Here is an 18,677-nt window from a genome sequence, read left to right as displayed (position 1 = left end):
ATAAAATGTGAGGCTGGATGAACACAACAGGCCAAGCAGCATCTCAGGAGCACAAAAGCTGACGTTTCGGGCCTAGACCCTTCATCAGAGAGGGGGATGGGGTGAGGGTTCTGGAATAAATAGGGAGAGAGGGGGAGGCGGACCGAAGATGGAGAGAAAAGACGATAGGTGGAGAGAGTATAGGTGGGGAGGTAGGGAGGGTATAGGTCAGTCCAGGGAAGACGGACAGGTCAAGGAGGTGGGATGAGGTTAGTCGGTAGGAGATGGGGGTGCGGCTTGGGGTGGGAGGAAGGGCTGGGTGAGAGGAAGAACAGGTTAGGGAGGCAGAGACAGGTTGGACTGGTTTTGGGATGCAGTGGGTGGAGGGCAAAAGCTGGGCTGGTTGTGTGGTGCAGTGGGGGGAGGGGACGAACTGGGCTGGTTTAGGGATGCGGTGGGGGAAGCGGAGATTTTGAAGCTGATGAAGTCCACATTGATACCATTAGGCTGCAGGGTTCCCAGGTGGAATATGAGTTGCTGTTCCTGCAACCTTCGGGTGGCATCATTGTGGCAGTGCAGGAGGCCCATGATGGACATGTCATCGAAAGAATGGGAGGGGGAGTGGAAATGGTTTGCGACTGGGAGGTGCAGTTGTTTGTTGCGAACTGAGCGGAGGTGTTCTGCAAAGCGGTCTCCAAGCCTCCGCTTGGTTTCCCCAATGTAGAGGAAGCCACAACGGGTACAGTGGATTCAGTATACCACATTGGCAGATGTGCAGGTGAACCTCTGCTTAATGTGGAATGGATGATCCTGTTCCGTCGGCAGGTGCTGAGGAAGGTGATGTGGCTGTGGTACCTGGTTTGCTTCAGGACATGGTCGAGCAGTTTCAAGGCCGAAGAGATTACAAGAGAGTTGCAATGGGAGAGAGATTCCCTGAGGTTGGTCCGGAGGGAGGAGGGTAACTTCTTCAGGTTAGGCATCCCTGGAAGAGGCTTCGCAGTGAGGTTATCTCATTTAAAATTATAGTCTAACGTTTATTCTATATGAAAGCAATAAGGGCACACATGAGCAGAACAAAACATTTCTGCGTCTAATCTGCAGCGCATAGAATCATCATATACTCCCTACAGTGTCGAAACAGACACTTCGACCCAAATAAAAGTCTGCACCGACCCTCAAAACAACATCCACTCCCAGACCCATTGCACCGCCCTTTCCCTGCATTTCCCTTTGTCTCACACAACCCAGAGGAGCGCATGCGTGAGGCCCTCCCCCAGCACTGCCATTGAGGGGCATTGACTCAGTGAGTGGAAGAGGTTTGTTTGAAACAGGCCGCAATGGAGAGACCAGCGCCCATGAAGCGAGGGAACAGCAGGCTCCTTCCAGCAGCGCATCGAGATGTGAGTCTGGGGCACAGAGGGGGCTCCGAGACCGGCATTGATTCGGGCTCAGTTCAGGGAGAACCGGAGGCTGTTGGTAAGAGGCGGAGCGGAGCAGGAACTGGTCTCGGAACTTGGAGTGAGCGGCCTGGGGGCGGGGAGAGAGAGGCCTTTCTCGGGCTGTGTGTGGGCCTGCGGAGGGAGACACAGCGGCAAGAAGCTGCTTTGCCGGGGTGGGATGGTCGGTCATTCTTGTGTTTTTTCATCCACTAAACACTGATGGAAAATTATCGTTTAGCCTCTGTTTCTCGCTGTGTTTGGATATTGTGCCAGACTGTCTTTTTTTTTCTGAAGAAGGGTCTAGGCCCGCAACGTCAGCTTGCATGCTGTGTCCATCCAGTTCTACACCTTGCTATCTCAGACTTTCTGTGTGTTGATTAACAGGAAGTGTGTCTTCTGTTTTCCCCCAGGCAAATACTCGGAGGACCTGGATGTTATCATTATTCCTCGGTACAAAGCCACGTGTGACTAGCTGCTTGTGACAATCAGCAGGTATGTAGCCCATTGACATTGACTCCAGTTTTGAAGATGAATAGACTGAATGGTCATCCGGAATAAACACTCGGGAACAGCATTAAATCTGCGTTGAATAAGGGGAATTTTCAGGGCACAATCAAGACAAATAGATCATGCTGTAACATAGTTGCAACAGCAACACGTAAGTGAGATTTTAAATATAGAAATGGGAAGAAACTGCTCATTGAGAGGACTAAAATGGATGAAACACGTTTATGAAGTTTATCAGTAACTGAGAAGGACAGAATTAATTCTTTTGATGAATAATTCTCCCCTTCCCCCTGCCCTGCCCCACCCAGCAGAAACATGTCCACTCTTTCTTTCTCAATCTATGAAAGACTGACTAATAGTACATGAATCACACCTCATGAAGAGTATTAGATCATGACATGCAGAGCGAGAAACACAAGGAGACATACAGAAACAGTTGGTGTGACATGGATCTGTACCAGTCTTTAAAGTTATATGGAGGTTGAGGGGAGATCTATTAGAAACTTACAAGATAATGTATGGTTTAGAAGGGGTGGACGCTAGGAAGTTGTTTCTGTTAGGCGGGGAGACTAGGACCTGTGGGCACAGCCTTAAAATTAGAGGGGGGAAATTTAAACCTGAAATGAGACGACATTTCTTCAGCCAGAGAGTGGTGGGCTTGTGGAATTCATTGCTGCAGATTGCAGTGGAGGCCGGGACGTTGGATGACTTCAAGGCAGAGATCGACAAATTCTTGATCTCAAAAGGAATCAAGGGCTACGCGGAGAGTGCAGGGAAGTGGTGTTGAAATGCCCATCAGCCATGATTTAAATGGCGGAGTGGACTTGATGGGCCGAATGGCCTTACTTCCACTCCTATATCTAATGGTCTTCTGGACCAGGAGCATTCAAGAAAAATCTCTCACAGTCAGTCATTGATGAAAGGAAAAGAATGAAATTTAGCCTTACTCAGATTTTCAGTTGTGGACAAATGTAAACTGATGCTCAAACTCACCAATCACAACAGAGAGGAGGTTAGTGTGAGATGTTTTTGTTGCAGTGCCCAGTAGTGACAGACAAAGTCTACTGTGCACTTAGATTAGAAAATAACACCTGAGATTGAATGCAGTGAAATTAAGCTTCAAGGTAAGGACAAATGCCAATGCAAAATTAATCCCTCAATCACACAGGGTCTGTGAATATCCACAGAGTTTATGCTACATTCAGACACAAAACCACAAATGAACATGGAAGGAGAATGAAATCCATATACTGTACCTGAGACTTTTGCAGACATCGCAAAGCTGTCACTGTAGCTATTCCAAGGCAGATAACTACAGAACTAGCGTCAAATAGGCACTAACACACAGACACTGGCAGTGATCTGAAGAAGTTCACATTTCCAACAATTACCGGAAACTCGTGTGCAGAATACAATGTCCCAGTGCAAGCATGATGGGCTGAATAGTCTGCTTCCGCACTGTACCTTATCTTGATCCTGATCCTTGTGATAAGGAAAATGATATTCTGTTGTATAGACTATTTGTCTGAAAATATAACATAGAAATAGACAGACAGGTGTAGAACATAACTTATTTTAGTGAAAGAGCACCAACAATATACAACAATCTAAATATCTCATTGATACTACAGAATCCAGGGGAAAAAAAAATCCCACACTGACACACAGAACCAGCATCTGGTACATGCGGTATATAAAATCCACACTCAGCATGCAAACTAGAAAACGTGTTGTTGATTCAGAATAGCTCTCAGAGGAAAGCAGCCCCACTTTTCTGACCCCTCCTAGATTCTGCCAATGGACGGTCAAGCCAGAAGTCACAAAATGTAGAAGGGATTAATACCCAATCTCAACACCCTAATAGTTATATTAGAATGTATCACGCAGTCACAGAGAATGCTACTGGCTGCCAGAGAATCAAGGCACATTGATACACAACAGTAAAAACTGACACGTACAGATTGATATCTACACTGACTCATTCACATTTCAGAAACAGACAAAAGAAAGCTGATGCTGAAACTCACGTTCACATGGCGGGAACTGATGGGGACCGATTTATCATGACACTCATATTCGAACAGCAGACACTGACAGGCATGGACTGATAATTTTACTTGCCCATTTCCACAGCAGAAACTGACTGGGAGAGAATGATAAATCTATTCACAAATTCAAAACCTAGAAACTGATTGGTACAGATTAATAACTAATAACTCTCAGATTCACAGAGCTGGAACTGACAGGGACAGCTGGAGAAATGTGCTCACACATTTATGTTGCAGATCTGGACATGAAGAATATTATTACACAGAAATTCACAGAGTAAAAACTGACAGGTACATATCGATTAATGCATTCACACATTCAAAGCCAGAAACTGACAGGTGGAGGTTGATGAGTAAAATCACACATTCACAGGCCAGAATGATTGATAGTAAGAGTCTTGGTTTAAAATAGCATGAACTGATTGGTAACTTGACTCACCTATTCACAGAGCAGAAACTGACAGACATAGATCGATAACTACACTCATCTACTGCCATGGGTACAGATCAATAATGACATGCACATATTCACATAGAAGAAACTGATAGGTATTCACCAGGGGACATATTCAACAAGCAGAAGTTGACCGGTACAGACTGATAACTACACAAACATATTCACACAGCAGCCTGACAGGGACAGATCGATTGCTAAACTCACATATTGACAGAGCAGAAACTGACAGGCTGTGATTGACAATGCAGCTCTCATTGTCATAGCTGAAACTGACATATCGATTAATAGCTACATTCACACAGAAAAACAGAATGTACAGAATAATAAGTTCATTCACGCATTCCCAAACCAGAAACCCTTCTAGTGCACGCCCTGCCAATGAAACCTGCATGTCTCTGTCTTAAGTCATTTTTATCTGTAACTTCTTACTTCAAATGATCTGCCAGTCCTGCTCATAAACACAGGATTTCTCTGTATTTCATTGCATGTGATAATAAATCTACCAGTTTAAACAAATTAACATAGCAAATACTGACAGGTACATATTGACAATTTCACTCACAAACGGACATATCCACTTACCCACCTGCATCCATAGAGTTGTACAGGTGCTGTTTACTTTCTAGATCTCACTCAATAGGCATAGAATTTTAAGGAAAACAGACAAGGAGCAGCTCAGGGCGCGAATGAAATCAGACCCCTGGATATGTTCAATTTGCCAGCTTTAAAGAAACAATCCAAATGATTATTAACCAAATGTTACATTGATCAGTTTGATATTGCCAATATTGGATGATGTTGATTTACAAGGGGTATCCCTTCTGTCTTCCTCCAGGCAAATATTTGAAGGACATAGACAATGTAATATTTCCTCAGTACAAAGCCAATTGTGACCAGTGGCTTCTAACAACCACCAGGTATGTTACACTGAAAGAGCACAGTGACAGCGTATTGAATCAAACACACATTGAACACAATCTTCAGAGAGATGCGTTCAAACCGAGGGTCAGATGTCACCAAGGAAATATCAGTTTACATCTTTTATCTATATTTTCAACACTTATCAGCCAGTTTCAAACAATTTCACCATTCACATTCTCAAAAACTTATGTGGATGGAGAGACCGAATCCTCACCCAAGATGTACACTCCCAAACTGTATGAAACCTGCATTCAGTTAGGGTACTTTTAAAGTTAGTCATTGTGAACAAATCAATGATGCTGTAAGTTTGAACAACCACATGGGAACTAGATGTTGAGTGCAGATATTGAAATAAACATTCAATTAGCAGTGACAGAGAAGGACAGAAGTAACATTTTGCAAAGTAAAATTGATAAGTGTTTGTCACATACGACGATTAAATGATGTGAATTCCAAATGCACATTCTGTGTCAAAGCCCGCCAGAGAGAATCATTAATGTTCATGCACACACTTCCTCTCTCTGTCAAATGCACATACAATCCCGACACACATTCCAACATATAACAACCATGCAGTTCCACTGATATTGCAAGTAACAGCAATTGTTACATTTGGAACGACTTTGACTCAGAGATCCATTGCCAGAGAAGCCGACAGCACAGAATAAGGCCCTTCAAATTATTGAGTCTGCACGGATCAAAAACAAACTCAACTCTCATCCTATTCAGCCAGCACTTCATTTGCATAAATGTGCCCTAGCTGCAGAGGAGCTGCCATCCCCACATTTATCACAACATCTTTCTCCATTTCTTCACCTTTCAGGGGTAGTTATATTTATAATAGTGCACTTCTTTCAAAATTGTCTGAATTTTCTATAATGAGCCTGGCATTGCTCCTGGCCCTCCCTTGGATGTACTATAGAAAATGGCAAGAAAGCTGAATACAATTTGGACAATGAATCAACGAAATCAAGTCATCACCCTTTAAAACAGTGGAGAAAGTTAAAAAAGTGGAAAACATTGGTAGATTTGTGAAACTGCTCATTTTGTTCCAAAGCAGAGTTGAACGGTGTTGATTGTTCAGTAATTGAGTTTGACAGTTTAAATATTCTGCACTGCATGACAGAAAATAAAATTCCCTTTTCCTTTCCACTTTCCTTTCATGGAACAACACAAGAGTACCACAAATTGCTTGCACCCTCACAGCACAGAGCAGGGGAATGTCCCGTCTACATCAGAAAACAAAGTAGCCAATTGTCTTTTCTGTACAAGCAACACTGTGGTCAGTCAGCTGCAATGCAGTTGAGTTGTTTATTGCCCTTTCACTTCGTTGTAAATGGCTTTAGTTTACATTGATTGTTACTTCAGCAGTATTCAGGAAAGCATATCACTACACACTGAAAAAGAAATTAATGGTATTCTGAAAACCAACACTTTATATCATTCCTCCATTTTCTCCTTTAGCCTGTGACTCCCTGAATCTGGATTCACGCATCCTCGCCCCCTACTCTGGTCATCAGCAATGTCTGTGTTTACCCCTGTTTAATCCTGTTAAAATTTTATAGGTTTCTATGAGATCACCCCACATTCTTCTAAACTCCAGTGAATATAATCCTAATCGATCCAGTCTCTCCTTGTCCATCAGCCCTGCCATCCCAGGATTCAGACTGGGAAACCTCTGCTGCACTCCTTCCATAGCCAGGACATCCATCCTCAGAGACGGAGACCCCAAACTGCACACACAATACAGCAGGATGTGGTCTTTCCCTGTACAATTGCAGCAAGACAGCCCTGCTCCTGGACTCGAATCCTCTCGCTATGAAGGCCACCGTCCTGTTGCCTTCTTCACCACCTGCTGCTGCTGCTGCAATGCTCACTGTCAGTGACTGGTGTACAGGGTACTCCCAGGTCTCATTGCATCCCCACGTCCCTATCTGTCACCTTTCGGATAACAATTTGTTTTCCTGGTTTTGCTCCCAAAGCGGATAACCTCACGCTGATCCACATTAAACTGGGTGAACCATTTCAGTGTTAAGTCTACAAGCAGGACATTCGGAGGGTGCGGGTGGTGAGCACACGGGCACGGGGCGGGGGCGACAGTGAGTGTGGGTGACAGTGGGGCTGGGTGGTGAGAATAACACACTTTACCTGGAAGACAGTGAGTGTGTACGGGATGAGCTGTGAACATTATCGTTTATTACACAGACCAATTCCTCTGAGAAAAGCACACCGTTGGAACAAGCCTAAAACTGACGATGATGAATGTTATTTCTCTGTACTCTGAACAGGGTATGGTCAGCTCTGCCAAGGTGGCAAGTGGATGCCAATCTCAAAATATCCTTGAATGGATCAATATGCTCGACCTGAAGGCAATGAGGAGTTCGCAAAGGGTTAGGAGTCACATGCAGAGTGGACCAGGTAAGAACAGCAGATTTCACTCCCATAAGGACCATTAGAGACAGCAACGGGAGTAGGCCATTCGGCCCTCAAGCCTGCTCCACCATTCAATAGGACCGTGGCTGATCCACCATTCCTCATGTCCACTTTCCTGCTCTTTTCCTTGACTCCCCAACTCATCAAGAATCTGTCAATCCCAGCCTTAAATCTGCCTTCCCCGTGCTGCCACAAATACACATCGTTCTCTGTCGCAAGAAGTTCCAAAGGTTCTTATCTCCCTTCGAGAAGAAATACCTTCTCATGTCAGTCTTCACAAATGAACCAGATAGTTCTTTGTTTCTGACAATGGTCATCATTCGAGTCTTAACTCCAGACCTGTTTTGTTTGAAGTTGAATTCAAAATCCATCACCTGCCACAGCAAGGTTCAAATTCAAGTCCTCAAAGTATACCCTGGACATCTGACAGAATTAGATATTACTTCCCCATTAGTGTAGAAATTGAAAGTAAATCTCATCAAAGTGCAGTGCTCAGATCAGAATAAATTGCCCCACACCATTGAGCTAAACATTGACAGTAGTCGATTCCCTACAGTGTAGAATTAGGCCATTGGCCCCTCAAGTCGGTACCTACATTCCAAGGAACATCCCACCCAGAACTGCACTGCTACCCTGTCCCTTTAATCATGCATTTTCCATGATTAACCTCCCTAATCTACCAAGCCTGGACACTATGAGCAATTTAGCATGACCAGTCCACCTAACCTGCACACCTTTAGACAATGGGAGAAGACTGGAGCACCTGGTGGAAACCACACACACAATATGAGGCAGCAGTGCTAACCACTGAGCCACCGTGTTGCCCAGTGTTTTTGCCGTGTAGGGCTTGCTTAGCTCAGTTGACTGTCTGGTCGTGCTGAAAGCGTGTGGTTCAGTTTCTGCACTTGTTGAGTTTGCTGGGAATGATCGTCGCCCTTTGCCTTAGATGTGGTGACCCTCAGGTTGAACAGTAAAACACTTGTTGTTGCCCTCGCCCTCGCCCTCCCGCTCTCTCTAAGGAGACAACACTGACTCGACATTAACCACCTGCTAAAAACATAACTTTGCAGGTTAAAAATTAACTGCCAGCTTTTTCACTGCAAAATAACTTGAGTGTTTCCCGCCTGATGCAACATCACAGTGAGCTGTAAATAAAAGAAAAGACACTTTAATGACAGAATGTATCTAAATGCACGGGGAGAGGGTGTAGAGGCAGATTCACCAGGATGTTGCTTTCGACACTGGAGAGTGCCAGTGATGGAGAGAGATTGGACAGACTGGGGTTCTTATCCTTAGAGCAGAGGAGATTGAGATGCTGGACACGATTGGGATGTATCAAATGATGAGGGACCATAGATTGGGTGAGCAGGAAGAAACGTTTCCTCCTTGATGGAGGGACCAATGAGGGACAACGTTTTCACCCAGAGCTGGTGGGGAACCTGGAAATCGCTACCTGCGAAGGTGGGAGAGGCAGAAACCCTCATCACATTGAAGATGGATTTTGATGTGCACCTGGGATGCCAAGGCAATGGGCTGAGTGCTGGGGAAATGGAATTAGAGAATGGTGAGGTGGTTGTTTTTAACTGGCACAGGCTCGATGGGCCTTTTATTGGCACTGGAGACCTCTCCGACACTGTGACTAGCTCACTTTGGGATGTGTGTTCTACGTCCAGTATACCATTTAGATGTAAGGTGATTTTGTCCATTTCATTTTCTGAGGTAAGTGGTTTGTCTGATGAAGAGAGATTGAGCAGTTTCGGCTGATAATCTCTGGAGTTTAGAAGAATGAGAGGAGATCTCATTGAGGGATATAAGATGGAAAGGAGAAGGAACGAGAATGTTTGCTCATGTGGGAATCTGGATCAAGAGGTCAACGTTTCAGGAGAAGGTGGTGATTGGAAACAGAGATAAGGAGGACTGGCTTCTCTCCAAGGGAGAGAGGGATGTGAATCTGGGGGATTTGCTGTGCTGTGGGTACATACTGCTGTTCCTGAGTGTGTAAGGGATGTTGGGACACTGAATAAATTGGAGGAGGAGACACACAGATTTGTAATCTATGATGGGGAATGGGAGTGGGGGCAGGAAACTGGATCTGAGGCCAAGATAGGATTAGCTGTGCCGCATCGAATGGGGCCACAGGCACCCAAGAGGCTGAATGGCCTCCTCCTGCTCCTAGCCCTTAAGCTGTATTGGTCATTCAGTTGCCTGAGCGCATTTTAGTGTGGGTGGTACATACAATAGGGACAGAAAGCTCTTATTCTGAGGTGCTAAAGTGTGTAATCCATTACAGGTCACTCAGTAAGAGTGAATGTAAGACCCACATGATAACAGAGCAGAATTCGGCTGTTTGGACCATCGAGTCCACTCTGCCATGTGATTGTAGCAAAGAACTCCATTCTCTGCCTTCTCCCCCTAGCCCTTGATCTCTTCACCAATCAAGAACCTATCTATCACTGTCTTAAAGACATTCAATGAGCTCCACAGATTCACCACCCTCTGGCTGAAGAAGTTCCTGCTCATCTCAGTGAGAAAAGATCATCCTTTCAGGCTGAGGCTGTGCCCCTCATGTCCTGGTCTCTCTCCAGGCCTCACAGTATTCTGTAAGTTTAAATCGGATTCCCCCTCATCCTTCTAAACTCCATTGTGTACAGACACACAGCCCTCCTCAATCCTCATTAGACAAGCCCTTCGTCCCTTGGATCTGGTCAATCTTCTCTGGACCCCCGTCAAGGCCAGCACATCCATCCTGACATACAGGACCCAAAGCTGCTCACAATATTCCAAATATGGTCTGACCAGAGCCTGAGACAGCTTCAGTAGTACGTCTGTTCTTGTACACTAGCCCTCTTGAAATGAACTGCCGAATGAACTTTCACGTTAAACTTAAGAGAGTCCTGAAGTAGGACTCCTGAAGTAAGGCTTTAGATTTCTGAAGCCTTTCCCATTTGAAAAATGGTCTATGCTTCTATTCCCACCAAAGTGCATAACCTCACTCATTCCCCCATTGTATTCCATTTGCTATTTCTTTGCCCACTCTCCGAGCCTGTCAAATTCCTTCCACAGCCTCTCTGCTTTCTCACCATTCCCTATCCCTCCACCGAACTTTGTCACCAAAGAAACAGGAAATGACAATGCTCCTCGTATGAACAATGCTGGACCCAGACCGAATGGCTCCTTGCCCCAGAGACCCAGGCCAGAGGAGACCACACTCAGACATTAAGCAATTGTAATGCGGTAATAAACAGATTGATGTTCCAGTGCCCAAACTTTAGGTGTCTCCTCAAAACAAGATGAACAATATAGCAGTTAGCTCTCAGTGTACGTTTCCCTCTTCCAATTCAATTCAATGACTGCTGCTTGGAATTCCCGTGTGTGTCTATGTATGGCTTCGGCTACTATGGTTACCTTGTCTCAATTAAACTGATGGCCTTCACTGTCAGTGTACCAATATTAAGAAGAGTTTATTGTGCCATTTTGCTGCTAGCAGATGTTCATGTGTCCTAATGGCTAGTTTCCTTCCTGTCTGTCTAAGATAATGGTTTCAGCAGTTGTTGCTTGGTATTTTGTCGACCACATTGGGTTTGCATGTTGTGAGAATTCAGTCTTTAATCCTTGTGAGTGTTTATCATAAAGTGGCTGTGGGCTTGTGTGCTCCCCTGATTCCTCGTGGTCTTAGGAGTCTTGTTGTCTGTTCTGATATGTTCTTGATATAGGGAATGTGGTCAGTGTGGTAGGGTGTACTATTTCCTCCTGTTGTCCGAAATAAATGTTGACTCCCGGGGCAACTCCATCCTGACTGTATACCACTGTGCCACCACCTCTGCAGGGTCTGTCCTGCTGGTGGGACATGACATCTCCAGGGATGGTGATGGTGGTGTCTGGTACATTGTCTGTAAGGTATGATTCTGAGTATAATGCTGACTCCCCCGATTTTGACACGAGTCCCCAGATGTTAGTAAGCAGGAATTTGCAGGGCTGACAGGGTTGTTTCAGGTCTGTTGTCTTTTCTGGTGCCTAGGTCAATGCTGGGTGATCCATCCCATTACATTTCATTATTCAGAACTTGTAGCGATGAATATGACTGAATGGCTTGCTCTTTCATTTCAAAGGGTCAACCCTGATTACAGGTCACTGTACTCGAAACATTAACTTTGTTTCTCACTCTCCACAGATGCTGCCAGACCTGCTGAGTTTCACCAGAACTTTGTGTTTATAACCTGTAACATTAAGTTTGTTCCTGTTTGTCTCCCTCTCCATAATCTGGCTAAGATCTTGAAATTTGCCATTCTTGCCGTCTTCTCCTGATTGATGCGAGACGAAAAACTTCAAACAGAATCTGTTCACTTCCCAGGTGCAGTCCTGCCAAGTGAATATCGTCAAAGATTACCACCTTCCCAAAGTGGTCTGCATCTACTTAATGACCTATTCTACCAGTGCGTGTAGGGTGTGGGTTTTTGCAGGGGGGGAGTTGTCAATGTCAGAGAGATACATGATCGCTGTAACGGTTTGTACAAAGTACAGCTTTCTGTCGATATTTACTGTTTAAAAAGCAATTGGTGCATCAATTACAGATCATGGTCAATTCACCACAGTCTTACCAGATCATTAGAGCTGCTGTCCCGTTGGAGAGAGGGGATTGGAAGGTGATGTAACCTGAGGGCCACCGCAACTCTCCACACCCAAGTGTGGAGAGGTTCGAAAGGAGGGTCCTTCATGGTAACCCCATCCGGTGTAGGATTTGAACCTACGCTGTTACCATTCCAATGCATCACAAAGCAGCCATCGAGGCAATCACCACCACCCCCCACCCCCCCCCCCCCACCCCACCCCTCCCCGGTCCACTTCCAGGAATAATCACTGATCTGGAGAGGGGGTGTAATTACAAAACAAATAGCCTTGCCCCTCTCCCCACCCCAACATCATTGGAGACAAAGAGCTTTGTAATGATACTGTAGCTTTCAGAGATTATTTTGCCCTGGTTTCTTTTGAGAGAGAGATTGAATGAGTGGCCTGGAGCTCCCTGGTTAAGACTGCTTGACTAAACAGCTTGAGTTTTATTTTTTCCAGCCTGAATGGGTGTGGCCACTTCTCTCAGATCAGGATTTCTGGGTTTTGTTTTATTTCCCGTGCAGCTGAAGCTATCGGGGTCTCAAAAGCATTTGAAGCTTCAGTGGATGTCTCCCGGCTGCTGCTGTCTCTGTATTTTCTGTTGACTTTTTATCCTCCTGGATTGGAGAATTGCACGTGAGAATCTGTGTCTCAATTTTACATGTTTGTCAAGGAGTGTGTTTATGGGATGTTCCTATTTTGAAACAGTTAATTAGCAATAGTTACTGTATCTACTGTTCTATAACATTTCCAACAGAGTTAAGTTATTCTTAATTCTTCCTTCTTTTATTGCATTTTAACAATAGTGTTTAAATAAATTGTTTTGTTTAACATTGAGTTGTTTGACTAATCGCATTGCATCTGAAACCAGCACCTCATGTTTGCTCTTAAAAATAAAGTTAGGGTAGAGGCTCCCTTCTGAAAATATTTTGAGGGGGTCTGGTCTGGTCGAATCTTGTCCATAAAGACTGAATAGTTTCAAAGATTTATCGTAGGAAGATAGACTGAGCAGTTTTGGCCGATACTCTCTGGACTTCAGAAGAATCAGAGGAGACCTAACTGAGGGATCCAAAGTGCTAAAGTTGGGATATTGACAAAGGAGATGGAGAGAGGATGTTTCCTCCTGTGGGAAAATCTAGAATGAGATGTCATCAAGTCAAGATAAGGGGTTGGGGCAGATTGAAAATGGAGATGAGGAGGAATGGCTTCTCTCAAAGGTTGGGGAGAACGGGCATATCTAACCTGCACATCATTGGAGTGTGCCAGGAAACAGGAGCACCTGGAGGAAACCCACACCATCACAGGGAAAATGTGCAAACTTCACACGGACAGTCACCTGAAGCTAAAATCGAAGCTGGATCCCTCACACTGTGCAGCAGCAGCGCGAACCACTGAGCCACTATGTCACCCATTGAGCCTGTTCCACCTTTCAGTCTGTGCCTTCACACAATTAACTTGCCTTTAGCCCCATCCCCTTATTATCTCAGCCGAACAGAAATCTGTCAGATTGGAAACTAACCACTGATCCAGCCACTGCTGTGCTTGTGGAAAAGAGATTTCAACCTTGATAACCCTTTGTGTGTAATCATTTCACGGAATGTTTTCAGCCTAACTTTTGCAACGTACCATGGCCATCCAAATATGAAGCAGATCTTACTTGTTTTTTTTTAAACAGAATTTGCCTTACACCTTTGAATGCTCTCAGTTTTGATCATAAACTCTGGAAAATGCACACGCCTCCCTGATCATGTGTTATTTGCTTATGGAGGGAAATCTACTGGTTGAATTCCTGTAGCCACAGGTTTTGGGGCAGGATTTTTGTTTGTCAAAGAGGTACATCATGCTTTTTGCCCCAAGTTTGTACGTTTGCTTTAGAAGTACCGTAGCCAGTGAGGGGCAGCAGGGACTAACGTCCAACTGGAAAGCTGAGCCTAGAATGTCAGGATGGAGTTGGGAAACTGAGTGGTGATAAGGGAGAGTCCTGGGAATGAAGTTTCATTGAATTGAGATGCCTGGTCAATTTGCTCATTTCGAAAGCTTGTGGCATCTCACAAAAAAGTAATTGAGTCACACAGTACAGAAACAGGCCCTTTGGCATAACTTGTCCATGCCAACTGGGTTTTCCATAATAAACTAGTCTCATTGGCCTGCAAATCCCTTTTGCACCCTGTCCAATTTAATAATATCCTTCCTTTTCCTAAGGTACCAGAATTATACACAGTAATCTAAAAGTGGCCAGACCAATGTCCTGTACGATGGCAACATGATGTCCCGAATCCTATTATCAATGGCCTGACTGATGGATGAAAAAACAAAATCTGGATGGTGGCATGTGATCAGGAATGTACACTTCAATACAAGAGTGTCACAGGACTGGAGAGTCTTTTTGATCCATCCAGACTATACCCACTAACAAGAAAGGATGTTCCCAGTCACGATGGGGCAGTCCAGAACCAGCGGGGGACAGTCTAAAGGGGAAGGGTAGGACTGAGATGAGGGAAAATGTCTTCACCCAGAAAGTGGGGAGCATGTGGGGTTCTCTGCCACAGAAAGCGATTGGGCCCAAAACATTGAATGTGACTCCATCTCTCAGTCCTGTAATCATCTCTCTCTCTCTCTCTCTCTCTCTCACTCTTCACCACACTGCCCCCCCCCACCCCCAACACACTCTCTCTCTCTCTCTCTATCTTTCTCAATCCTGTCCTTATCCTTTTCTCTCCCTTCATCCTGCACTCATCTGACTTTCTCTCCCTCACTCAACCCTCGCTTACAGAAATTTTAATTGCAGGCTTGAGTGCGCGAATCAGTTTGAATTATTTTAGCCCCTCCTAACAGCCTGGTCCTGGCATCTCAGTCGTATGTGAATAATCTGGGAGATAAATGCACACGATGTTTCATTTATATATACATATGTAACAACCACTGACAGAAAGTAAACATGGAAAACACCTTCACATGCATCGCACGGGTCCAAATGTAAAGTCAACCTCTTTCTGTCTGGGAGGGGAAACACTTTGGGAATTCAATCAATTTCACCTCTGACATTCCTGGAAAAGAAAATAGATAGGAGCAGAAAATGATGCCACTCGGTCCATCTGTCAGTGGTGTAATTTGTAATCTGTGACCATCCATCTCCCTGAGAGCTTGACAAACGAGTTTCTCCCCACCTTCCCCTTTCTCGACAATTTTCTCCCTTTAACTGCAGCAAGTAAAAGGAACACATCAAACAGTTATACAGCAGAAACAAACCCTTCAGCCCAACCTGTCCATGCCAGCCAGGTTTTCTAATCTATCCTACTCCCATTTGCCTGCATTTGACCCATGTTCCTCTAAACCTTTCCTATTCATGTCCCTGTTTAAATGCCTATTAAATGTGTGATCGTACCCACATCTACAACATCCTCTCCCAACTCATCCCATACACGCACCACTCTCTGTGTGAAACAGTTGTCCATTAGGTCCCTTCGAGATCTCTCCCCTCTCACCTTAAACCTACGCCCTTTAGTTTTAGACTCCCCCACCCTGTGGAAAAGACCTTGGCTATTCACCTTATCTCTGGCCCTCATGATTTTGTTGATCTCTGTAAGATCACCCAGCAACCTTCACTCTCTTGGGGGAAAAAAGTCCCAGCCTAATTAGCCCCTCCCTCCAACTGAAACCCTCCATTCCCAGTAACATCCTTGTCAATCTTTCCAGTTTAATAATATCCTGTCCATAGCATTTAATGCATTTCTGTTTCAGTCATTTAAGGATTTCTCATGATCAATCTTGCCAATGGATCCACCAAAGAGAATGAATTGCCTCCAGTTATCCCTTCCCTTTCTCTCCCATCAATAAGCTGGATAAACACGACCTACTTGTGCACAGCCTTTCCAAAGCATACATGATCTCGAGAGACAGACTCCCCACCCCAGGGAGACAATCTAAAGGGGGAGATTAGGGTCCAGCTTCTGCAGATCGGTCTGCAGCTCTAAACCTTCTGGCACGGGGTCGGGGGGGGAAGCTCTAGTGGCTTCTGTGGGATGACCTTGGGCTAGAGAGAACAGAAAATGATACTAACCACCCAGAGAGAAGTCGAATGGACTGTCTGCAACCGGAACACACAAGAAAAGGAACTAAACCTCATCTGAAGGTTCTTATCTGATAGAAACACTTGTCAGCAAGGCATGAGAACGGATACAGAGTCGACACACTCAAAATCCTAACTCTCTCTCTCTCTCTCTCTTTCTCTCTCTCTCTCTCTGCCCCACGCCCTCCCCTCGCTGACAGATGCTGTCAGACCGGTTGAGTTGCCCCAGTGCTCTCTGTGTTGGTTTCAGATCTCCAGAACCCTGCACTGTGTTGCTTTTGCAACCTTACAAGCTGTGTTCCTTGCTTCAGACACCAGTGCCCCCACTCCTGGTGAAATGGTGTCCTCTGTTGTTCAAACATAGAGGAAAGATATGGCTAACACATTTCAAAATAACATTGCATCACTGTCAGAAAGGAAACACAGGACAATGAGACTGCATTGCTTGGGAATGGTGTACATTTGACCAGACGATCAGAAGTAGGCTATTCAGCCCATCTGGCTGCTCCACCTTTCAACCATGATTGTGACTGAACTGCTCATTCTTAACTCTACTTTGCTGCTCTTCCACCCCTTCCCCCATAACCTTTGATTCTCCTTCCCGATTGAAAATCTCTCAGACTTGAATATACTGAATGACCCGGCAGTGACAGCCCTCTGTGGTAAAGAATTCCACAGATTCACTCCCCTCAGAAGGAAGAAATTCCTCATCTCCATCTTCAATGGACAAACGCCTATTAAGACATGATGCCCCTCTGGTCCCAAACTCTCCCACACGAGGGGCAACATCTCCCCATCAAACTCCTCAAAGGATCTTCAATTAGGTCACCTCTCATTCCTATAAACTCCAATGAGGATAGGCCCAACAGACTCAACCTCTCCCTCATCAGACACTCCCTCCATAGCCGGGATCAGCCGAGTGAACCCTCTTTGAACCTGCCTCCAATGCTAGTCTCTCCTTCCTTAGATACGAGGCCACAAAACTGCTCACCGTATCCCAGCTGTGTTTTGTATAGTATTATTTTTAGAAAAATTTCCCAACTTTTATCTTACATTGAAGGCTGACGTTTCGGGCCTCGACCCGATGTTTCATTTAAACCCTTCTTCTGATAAAGGATCTTGGCCCGAAACTCAGCCTTCCTGCTCCTCTGATGCTGCTGGGCCTGCTGTTTTTATCCAGCTCTACACCTTGTTATCTCTGATTCTCTAGCATCTGCAGTTCTACTATCTCTGGAACAATTTTAACCCGGATTGTAACAAATAGTTTTCATCTGAAATCCTCAAGCAGTTGAGAATCTCTGTCCCTTTGTGAAGTACAGCTGGTGGTTTTGAGGGCGTTCCTGATGTATCACAACATCAGACAGAGTTACAGCGTGCCATGGTGTCATTGGAGGTGCCCAGTGGGCAGATTTTATGCTATTCCAACTCAGTGGGCGATACTCCCTGAGGAATAAGCTATGATAATTCTATCCCTCTTTAAAATCAGCATTTACCGCAAATCTGCCTTATTTATGTCCTCTTTCTGTCCCTCCTCTGTCCCACCCTGTAATCAATTTTCCTTTTCTGTTTCCATTTAAAACAAATGCGTTCCCCTTTGAATCAATTTTTTAAATTGCTAATCTGTTGACGACTTTCTTGCAATTTATTCCATGTGGCTGTTACATTAGCCCTCTGTTTTCTGTACTCGGGCAGTTTAATTGTTGACTGCGTAGGGGATCAGTTCTTTTTTTCAGCAGAACTCCCAGGTTTCCCCTTATTTCCTGTGGCTATTGTCCTGAAGAATGCTAATATCAGAAATGCTGACTACTCCTTTCCTCCACATGCTGCCTGGCTTGTTCTTCCAGCCTCCTGTTTGTCTGTCTCGCCTGTATATTCAGTTAAAGGGGAGGGCATGGCTCAGTGAATGTCTACTGTGTGTGTGTGTGTGTGTGTGTGTGTGTGTGTGTGTGTGTGTGTGTGTGTGTGTGTGTGTGTATCACAGAGAGTGAGAGAGAGAGAGCATGTTTCATTGAAAGGAAGAGTTTGGAGGTTTAAAGGGGGAATGTGAGTTAAATGGTTTTCACCCAGAGAGTGCTGGAGAGTCTGGTACTCACTGCCTGTGAGGGTGGGAGAGGCAGAAATCCTCATCACATTGAAGAAGGATTTAGATGTGCACTTGTGATTCAAAGGCTATGGGCCAACTGCTGGGAAAATGGGATGAGGGAATAGGGATAGAT

At 44.9% G+C, this 18,677-nt stretch overlaps 1 long non-coding RNA gene and 1 pseudogene across 4 annotated transcripts; both read left to right on the top strand.

The window, feature by feature from the left end:
• LOC132206968 (histone H2AX-like) overlaps positions 1-18,677 on the top strand; it is a 234,717-nt pseudogene that overhangs the window by 6,412 nt on the left and 209,628 nt on the right.
• On the top strand, positions 1,235-13,229 carry LOC125449954 (uncharacterized). Of its 4 annotated transcripts, none has more exons than XR_007247005.2 (5): positions 1,235-1,379; positions 1,829-1,910; positions 5,266-5,347; positions 7,640-7,769; positions 12,852-13,229. It is a non-coding gene; the product is annotated as an uncharacterized LOC125449954 (long non-coding RNA). The 4 variants fall into 4 exon arrangements; XR_007247004.2 differs by having other exon boundaries at positions 1,235-1,455; XR_007247002.2 differs by lacking the exon at positions 1,235-1,379 and adding an exon at positions 1,484-1,599.

Source organism: Stegostoma tigrinum, chromosome 44 (assembly GCF_030684315.1).
Source record: "Stegostoma tigrinum isolate sSteTig4 chromosome 44, sSteTig4.hap1, whole genome shotgun sequence".
Taxonomy (NCBI): Eukaryota; Metazoa; Chordata; class Chondrichthyes; order Orectolobiformes; family Stegostomatidae; genus Stegostoma; species Stegostoma tigrinum.
Note: the sequence above shows the minus strand (reverse complement) of the source record. Positions and strands in the feature narration are given on the sequence as shown.